The sequence below is a fragment of the Pogoniulus pusillus genome, chromosome 40, assembly GCF_015220805.1.
Source record: "Pogoniulus pusillus isolate bPogPus1 chromosome 40, bPogPus1.pri, whole genome shotgun sequence".
In the NCBI taxonomy this organism is placed as follows: domain Eukaryota; kingdom Metazoa; phylum Chordata; class Aves; order Piciformes; family Lybiidae; genus Pogoniulus; species Pogoniulus pusillus.
The window spans coordinates 2,390,615-2,398,963 of NC_087303.1; the positions used below are offsets into that span (position 1 = coordinate 2,390,615).

The 8,349-nt window shown below is 62.7% G+C and overlaps 1 long non-coding RNA gene across 1 annotated transcript; it reads left to right on the forward strand.

The window, feature by feature from the left end:
* The first annotated feature begins 644 nt into the window (after window positions 1-644).
* LOC135191820 (uncharacterized) lies at window positions 645-2,822 on the forward strand. The gene is made up of 2 exons (XR_010308870.1): window positions 645-1,249; window positions 2,486-2,822. It is a non-coding gene; the product is annotated as an uncharacterized LOC135191820 (long non-coding RNA).
* The last annotated feature ends 5,527 nt before the right edge of the window (window positions 2,823-8,349 follow it).

Genomic DNA, 8,349 nt, shown 5'->3' on the forward strand with positions numbered 1-8,349 from the left:
CAGCTCTGAGCCACCTCCAGAGCTGGGGACTCCACCACCTCTCCTGAGCAGCCTGGGCCAGGGCCTGGGACCCCTCCCTGGGCAGGAATTGTTCCTCATGGCCAAGCTGAACCTCCCCCCAGGGGCCATCTCTTCTCCTCCCATCACTTGTTCCTCGGAGCAGAGCCCAAGCCTCACCTGGCTCCAGCCTTGCAGTGGTTGCAGAGGTCCAGAAGGTCTCCCTCAGCCCCTCCAAGCTGCTCCCCCTCAGCTGCTCCTCCCCAGCCCTACTCTCCAGACCCTTCCCCAGCTTTGCTGCCTTTCTCTGGACCTGCTCCAGCCTCTCAGTGTCCTCCTTGGAGTGAGGGACCCCATGGTGGGGAAGCTGCCAGCCCTGGGATGCTCAGCTCTGCCTGGCTCCCCTGGACCTGGGCATCCCTGGCATCCCTGCCAACTGACCCTGGGCAGCCTGTTCCAGCCCCCGACGGCTCCTGCAGGTCAGAAATTGTTCCTCCTCTCCAACCTCTCCCTCCCCTGGCACAACTCGAGGCCATTTCCTCTCCTTCCATCACCTGGAGGCTCCTCTCAGCCCAGCTCACCCCAACCTCCTGGCAGGGAGCTGCAGGGAGGTCTCCCCTCAGCCTGCTGCGGGCGCTGCTGGCACAGTGCTGGCACAGTGCTGGCTGCTGCCTTGCCCCCCTCCAGCCCCAGGCTCCAGGAGGTGAGACCTGAGAGCAGCCCTGCTGGCTCAGCACAGCTTTGTGCCGGCCAAAGCTCCTCCTGGCTCTTCTCCCAGCTCCAAGTGGGGGTCGCACATCCCTCTCAGCTCCCCCCCCGCGCCACGGCTCGGTCCGTGGTTTGGGTGGGCACAGGCACCCTGCGGCTGGCAGCTGGTGGCTCCCAGCAGCCCTGCTGGGCTGGGCAAGCTCCTCGGAGCCCTGCCGAGGCTGCAGCCCCTCTGTGCCCGCCTGGCTTTAGCCTTTCATTTCCCCTCCTGCCTGCTGGAGAGCGACTCTGAGCTCCGGCATCCTCCCTGCCTCCCGAGCAGAGGCAGCTGAGCCGCGGCCGGCAGGGGAGCAGGAGGGAGAGGAGGAGGAGGAGGAGGAAGCTGTGCGCCCAGCATCTCCTCTCCGCGCCGAGAGGAGCCATGCTGGATATCTTCATCCTGATGTTCTTTGCCATCCTCGGCCTGGTCATCCTCTCCTACATCATCTACATGCTCTAGAGCCGCCCCGGGCGGGATGCAGCTCCCGGCGCAAGCCTCGCCCAGGTGAGCTCCTGCTCCTCCGGGATGCATCCTCCGGGGTGCCCTTCCCGGGATGCATCCTCCGGGGTGCCCTTCCCGGGATGCATCCTCCGGGGTGCCCTTCCCGGGATGCATCCTCCGGGATGCCCTTCCCGGGATGCCCTTCCCGGGCTGCCCGAAGGCTGCTTTGGGGCTTTAACGCTGCGGTTCTGGCTGCTGCTCCTCCCTCTGCCTCGCCACGGCCGAGCTGGCTGCTGCTGCTCAGGGCTGGGAGGAGGGCCCCGGGGGGGGTCAGCTCTGCCGCCGGGGGTCTTCCTGCGGCATTTAACAGCTCCTGCCCCTCCGCTCGGTGCCTTTCGGAGCCCTGCAGCAGCGACCTGAGTGAGGCTTTTGTGCCTGAGAGGGAGAGAAAGAAGCCAGGGGAGAGGCAAGGAGGGACCTTGGCTGTGCTGGTCTAAAGGAGGAAAAGGGAGGGGAGATGTGGGGGGGGGGTCCTGGTGTCTCTGCCCACCCTGCGCGGGCTGAAGGGGGGAGACTGCCACTGTCCTGGGGCTCCTGCAGCACTCGGGCCCAGCTCAGCCTCTCCCTTCTCCTTTCTCCTTCCTCCTCCCTCCTCTCTCCCTTCTCCTTTCTCTCCTCTTCATTTCTCATTTCCCTTTTCTTCTCTCTCCTCTCTCACCTTTCTCTTCTCCTTTCTTCTCTCTTTCCTCTCTTCTCTCCTTCTTCTCTCTTTCATCCTCTCCTCTTTCCTCTCTTCTCTCCTTTATCCTCTCCTCTCTCTTCTCTCCTTTCTTCTCCTCCTCTCGTCTCTCCTTTTTTCTCCTCTCTTCTCTCCTTTTTTCTCCTCTCTTCTCTCCTTTTTCTCCTCTCTTCTCTCCTTTCTTCTCCTCTCTGCTCTCCTTTCTCCTCCTCTCTTCTCTTCTTTCTCCTCCTCTCTTCTCTCCTTTTTTCTCCTCTCTTCTCTCCTTTCTTCTCCTCTCTGCTCTCCTTTATCCTCTCCTCTCTCTTCTCTCCTTTTTTCTCCTCTCTTCTCTCCTTTCTTCTCCTCTCTGCTCTCCTTTTCTCTCCTCTCTGATCTCCTTTTCTCTCCTCTCTTCTCTCCTTTTTTTCTCCTCTATTCTCTCCTTTTTTCTCCTCTCTTCTCTCCTTTCTTCTCCTCTCTTCTCTCCTTTTTTCTCCTCTCTTCTCTCCTTTTTTTCTCCTCTCTGTTCTCCTTTATCCTCTCCTCTCCCCTCCTCCCTCTCCCCTTTCTTTCCACAGCCACAGCCTGATCCATCTTCCTCGAAGCCTCCTGGAATCACCTTAACCCCTGCAGGGACCCCCCCCACACCCTCGGCTGCCCCACCCCGAGCTGGGGCGAAGGAGGGCAGATGAGGTGGCAGGGGAGGGGGCAGCTCTGTGCCATGGCCCTGCCCAGCCCCGGGCTGCCGCCGCTGACGCAGGAAGCATCATCCCGGGAGCCCAGGGAGGCTGCGGGGCCCCCCCGCGGGATGAGCGCTGCCAAGGGCGGGCGCTGGGGGTTAATTTTAGCGAACCCTTCCTATTTTTAGCCCCAAACGATGAAGGGAGAGAAATAAAAGCGGAAGGAGAGCGGCGAGCGGAGGCGGCTGCTGGCTGCTGGCGGTGCCTGCGACCGCGGCCGGCGGCAGAGCTGGGTACCAACCCCCCCCCACCCACCCCCTGCCAGCCACTGCCAGCCCCTGCCACCCCCTGCCAGCCCCTGCCAGCCACTGCCACCCCCTGCCAGCCACTGCCAGCCCCCTGCCAGCCCCCTGCCAGCCCCCTGCCACCCCCTGCCAGCCACTGCCACCCCCTGCCAGCCTCCTGCCAGCCCCTCCCCGAGCCATGAGCCCCTGGCAAAGGATGCTGAGACACCTCAGTGGCTCCCAGCGCTGCTGGCAGGGGGAGGGGGTTTGGGATCCCTGTCCCAGGAGGGTGCCCAAGCTGTGGCTCAACCTCAGGTTTCCCCTGCTCGGCTCCAGGAGGTCTCAGCTCATCCCAGCGTGGGAAAAAGGAACAGTTGGAATGTGAAGGAAATTCCTGTGGGATGGAAAGGACAGCTCAGAGCTCAGTGTGCCCCAGCTTGGAGAGGGCTGGGAAGGTGGTTGGGGCAGCAGGGGGGGGGGGGGGGGGGGGGGGGGGCGGGTTGGGGATGATGTTTAGGGCATCAGGAGGGGTCTGGGGAGGTGTTTGTGGCATCAGGAGGGGTCTGGGAAGGTGGTTAGGACATAAGGAAGGGTTTGGGAGAGGCCTGGGAAGGTGTTTGGGGCACTTGGGGGGTTGTGGAGAGGTCTGGGAAGGTGCTTGGGGCATCAGGAAGGGTCTGGGGAAGTGATTGGGGCATCTTGAAGGGTCTGGGAAGGTGATTAGGACATAAGGAAGGGTTTGGGAGAGGTCTGGGAGGGTGTTTGGGGCATCAGGAAGGGTCTGGGAAGGTGGTTAGGACATAAGGAAGGGTTTGGGAGAGGTCTGGGAAGGTGCTTGGGGCATTAGGAGGGGATTTGGGAGAGGTCTGGGAAGGTGTTTGGGACACTTGGGGGGTTGTGGAGAGGTCTGGGAAGGTGCTTGGGGCATCAGGAATGGTCTAGGGTGGTGTTTGGGGCATCAGGAGGGGTCTGGGAAGGTGGTTAGGACATAAGGAAGGGTTTGGGAGAGGTCTGGGAAGGTGTTTGGGGCATTAGGAGGGGATTTGGGAGAGGTCTGGGAAGGTGTTGGGGGCATCAGGAGGGGTCTGGGAAGGTGTTTGGGGCACTTGGGGGGGGTTGTGGAGAGGTCTGGGAGGGTGTTTGGGGCATTAGGAAGGGTTGAGTGGAGATCTGGGAAGGTGTTTGGGGCACCTGGGGGGTTGTGGAGGGGTTTGGAAGAGGTCTGGGAAGGTGTTTGGGGCATCAGGAAGGGTCTGAGAAGGTGTTTGAGGCATCAGGAAGGGTCTGGGAGAGGTCTGGGAAGGTGTTTGGAGCACTTAGGGGGTTGTGGAGAGGTCTGGGAAGGTGCTTGGGGCATCAGGAAGGGTCTGGGGAAGTGATTGGGGCATCAGGAGGGGTCTGGGAAGGTGGTTAGGACATAAGAAAGGGTTTGGGAGAGGCCTGGGAAGGTGTTTGGGATGTTTGGGGGGTTGTGGAGAGGTCTGGGAAGGTGTTTGGGGCACTTGGGGGGTTGTGGAGAGGTCTGAGAAGGTGCCTGGGGCATCAGGAAGGGTCTGGGAAGGTGGTTAGGACATAAGGAAGGGTTTGGGAGAGGTCTGGGAGGGTGTTTGGGACATCAGGAAGGGTTGAGTGGAGATCTGGGAAGGTGTTTGGGGCAGTTGGGGGGGTTTGGGAAGGTGTTTGGGGCATCAGGAGGGGTCTGGGAGGGTGTTTGGGGCAGCAGGAAGGGTTTGGGAGAGGTCTGGGAGGGTGTCTGGGACACCAGGAGGGGTCTGGGAAGGTGCTTGGGGCATCAGGAAGGGTTGAGTGGAGCTCTGGGAAGGTGTTTGGGGCACTTGGGGGGGTTTGGAGAGGACTGGGAAGGTGTTTGGGGCATCAGGAAGGGTCTGGGAGAGGTCTGGGAGGGGGTCTGGGACACCAGGAGGTCAATCCTGGGCAGTGCTACTTCAGGCTTGGGTTTCCACTCTCCCAGGAGGCAGAACTGCTCCCGGGCTGATGGCTCCCGGGAATTGGATCTCTTTTTTTCAGCCAAAACCACCCAAATTGGCTAAAAGCTGCTCCAGGCTCATGAGTGAGCCACAGCCCCACCAACCCCCACCCTCCCCCGGGGGGGTAGGGAGAGCAGAGGCTGCGCTGGGTGGGTGGGGGGGGTGGGGTGTGGAGGAAGCCTTCATCAGATGAGCCTCACAGCAGAGGGATTCCAGAGTCTGGGAATGCTGCCTGTGGCTGACTCCTTGACGCTGCAGTTTCCTCTCAGCAAAGCTCCCAGGAGCATTCCCAGAGCTTTGCTCCCAAAATGTGTTCCCAAGCCTTGAGCTTCCCAAGGAGGCAGGCAGGGGGGGGGGGGTGGGGGTCCCTCGGTGCTGAGTTGTGGCTCGGCTTCCTCTTCCTCTTCCTCTCCTCCTCCTCCTCCTCCTCCTCCTCCTCCTCCTCCTCCTCCTCCTCACTCCAGCACCAAATATAGGCAAACCTCCAGGAGCTGGAGATGCCCTGGGAGGAATTCCATAGGCTCATGGAATGGGCAGGGCTGGAAGGGACCTCAAGGCTCATCCAGTGCCAAGCCCACCCCCTGCCGTGGGCAGGGACACCTCACACTGGAGCAGGTTGCCCAGAGCCACATCCAGCCTGGCCTTGGGCACCTCCAGGGGTGAAGATTCCAGCCTGGAGGCAGGAACTGTGCCCCCCCAGCAGGCTCTGTGCCCCCAGCAGGCTCTGTGCCCCCAGCAGGCTATGTGCCCCCCAGCAGGCTCTGTGCCCCCAGCAGGCTCTGCTGGGGCAGGCTGGGGCCGATGGCAGCATCTGCGGTGCCCGAGGGGCAGGGAGGGAGGAGGAATGCCCAGAGGGGAGGCTCAGCTGAGTGTGGAGCCAGCAGCAGGAGTTTGCTCTTCCTCCAGGAGATCCTCTCCCCTCTGAGGGTCTTCCAGAGTCCCCCCCCCAAGCCCCCAGCCGTGAGGAACTGTCCCCTCCCTCCATGCCCTAACCCAGGCTGGGAAGTGGCTCAGCCCCAGCAGCTCTGGAGGAGTCGAACTCCATGGAAGCAAGAGCAGGGTTGGGAGGGACCAGCTGTGGGGGGTGGCTCTTGGTGGTGGGCAGAGGAAGGGACCCCCCCAGCTGGGGAGGAGCAGCTGGGGTGGAGAAGAGGAGGCTGAGGGCAGACCTCGTTGTCCTCTGCAGCTCCCCGAGAGGAGGCTGCAGTGAGCTGGGCTTGGGCTCTGCTCCCCAGGAGCAGGTGATGGAGAGGAAAGGGCCTGGAATTGTGCCAGGGAAGGGTCAAGTTGGACACCAGGACCAATTTCTGCCCTCAGGCACTGGCACAGGCTGCCCGGGGGGGGGGTGGGGGGTGGGGGTGGTGGAGTCCCCATCCCTGGAGGGATTCCAGGAACCTGTGGCCGTGGCTTGGTGGCTCAGGGTGGTGCTGGCTTGGTGGTTGGACCCCAATGGCCTTGGAGCTCTTTTCCAACCCAAACGATCCCAGGACTCTGTGATTCCTGCCTGGAAGCTTGAGGGGTTGCGGCAGCCACCTCCCGGCTGCCTTTCCGTGTGTCCCCCCCCCGCCGCTGGGTTTGGAGCGCTCAGGTCAGACCTCAGCTTCGCTCCCTGCGGGACTCCAGCACCGCCCCGGGAGCCCTCCCAGCGGCTGGGCGAGGAGGGGATGGGAGCAGGGGGAAGGTTTCCACCTCCTCTGCCATCTACCGGCGCAGCTGCGGAGATCCTCAGCACCTTTAGACCTCATCTCCGCTCCCGAGCATCCTCCCACCCTGCCTGCAATTGTCTTCTCCACACACATCCCCCCGCAGGGAGGATCCGCTCCGGAGCTGGTGGCTGGTGCCAGCTGCTGGCTGGTGCCACCCGAGTGGCAGCAGCTGGTTTGCCGCAGCTGCAAAGTGCTTCAGAGCTCAGGGTGCTGCCTGCAGGTGAAGCCTGGTTCTAGGGGGAAGGTGCCAGCTGGTGCCAGGTTGATGGCATGGAGGAGGCAGCCTGGTTGTGGCTGTTCAGCCTGGAGAAGAGCAGCCCCAGAGGGGGTCTGAGCAATGCTCAGCAGCGTGGGGAGCAAGGGGATGGGGCCAGGTTCTGCTCAGTGGTGCCCAGCACCAGGCCAAGGGGCACAAACTGGCACCCAGGAGGCTCCATCTGAGCAGGGGGAGAAACTTGCTTGGTGTGAGGGTGCTGGAGGCCTGGTGCAGGCTGCCCAGAGAGGCTGTGGAGTCTCCTTGTGTGGATGTGTTCCTGCTCTGGCAGGGAGCTTGGACTGGGTGAGCTCCAGAGGTCCCTTCCAGGCTCCACCATGCTGGGATTCAACCTGAAAGGCTTTGGCAGCTTGGTTCTTACAGCAGGCAGGGGGAGGGAGGGAGGGGAAGGCTCCTCTGTGCTCTGGTTAGCAGGCAGCTGCATTTTGGAGGGGCAAGGCACAGCCTGATCAAAGCAGGGCTGCCAGGAACCTCTCTTCCTGCCACAGCTGAGGACACACAACCTGTGGAGCCCTTTGGCTGCAGAGTGTCAGGGCAGGGGAGGCTCAGGCAAAGAGCTGTGCTGCTGCAGCTCCTCTCTGGCCTTTCCCCCTCCCTCCTTTGCCCTTCCCAAGAGAAAACAAAATCTGGAACCCTCCAAGAGGTTTTTTTCCCTCCCTGCTGGCCTGAGAGAACATTCCTCAGCTGGAGGACAGGCAGCAGAGATGGAAACCAGGGCAGGCTTTTATTGCCTCTGCAAACATCTCCAGTGGGAACAGGATGCTCCTGGTGCTCCCAACCCACAGCCTGGCCCAGCAAGGCCTCTGAGCTCCCCAGCACCCCCATGGGCACACCTGGATGGCATCAGCTCCTGCTGCCACCCCAACCCCTCCTGCTGCCACCCCAGCCCCTCCTGCTGCCACCCCAGTCCCTTCTGCTGCCACCCCAACCCCTCCTGCTGCCACCCCAGCTCCTGCTGCCACCCCAACCCCTCCTGCTGCCACCCCAACCCCTCCTGCTGCCACCCCAGCCCCTCCTGCTGCCACCCCAGCCCCTCCTGCTGCCACCCCCAGCTCCTCCTACCACCCCAGTCCCTCCTGCTGCCACCCCAACACCTCCTGCTGCCACCCCAACACCTCCTGCTGCCACCCCAACACCTCCTGCTGCCACCCCAACTCCTCCTGCTACCACCCCAACTCCTGCTGCTGCCACCCCAGCTCCTCCTGCTCCCACCCCAACTCCTGCTACCACCCCAGCTCCTGCTGCCACCCCAGCTCTTCCTGCTGCCACCCCAACTCCTCCTGCTACCACCCCAGCTCCTGCTGCCACCCCAGCTCCTGCTGCCACCCCAACCCCTCCTGCTGCCACCCCAACTCCTCCTGCTACCACCCCAGCTCCTGCTGCCACCCCAACTCCTGCTGCCACCCCAACTCTTCCTGCTACCATCCCAGCTCCTGCTGCCACCCCAACCCCTCCTGCTGTCACCCCAGCTCCTGCTGCCACCCCAACCCCTCCTGCTGTCACCCCAGCT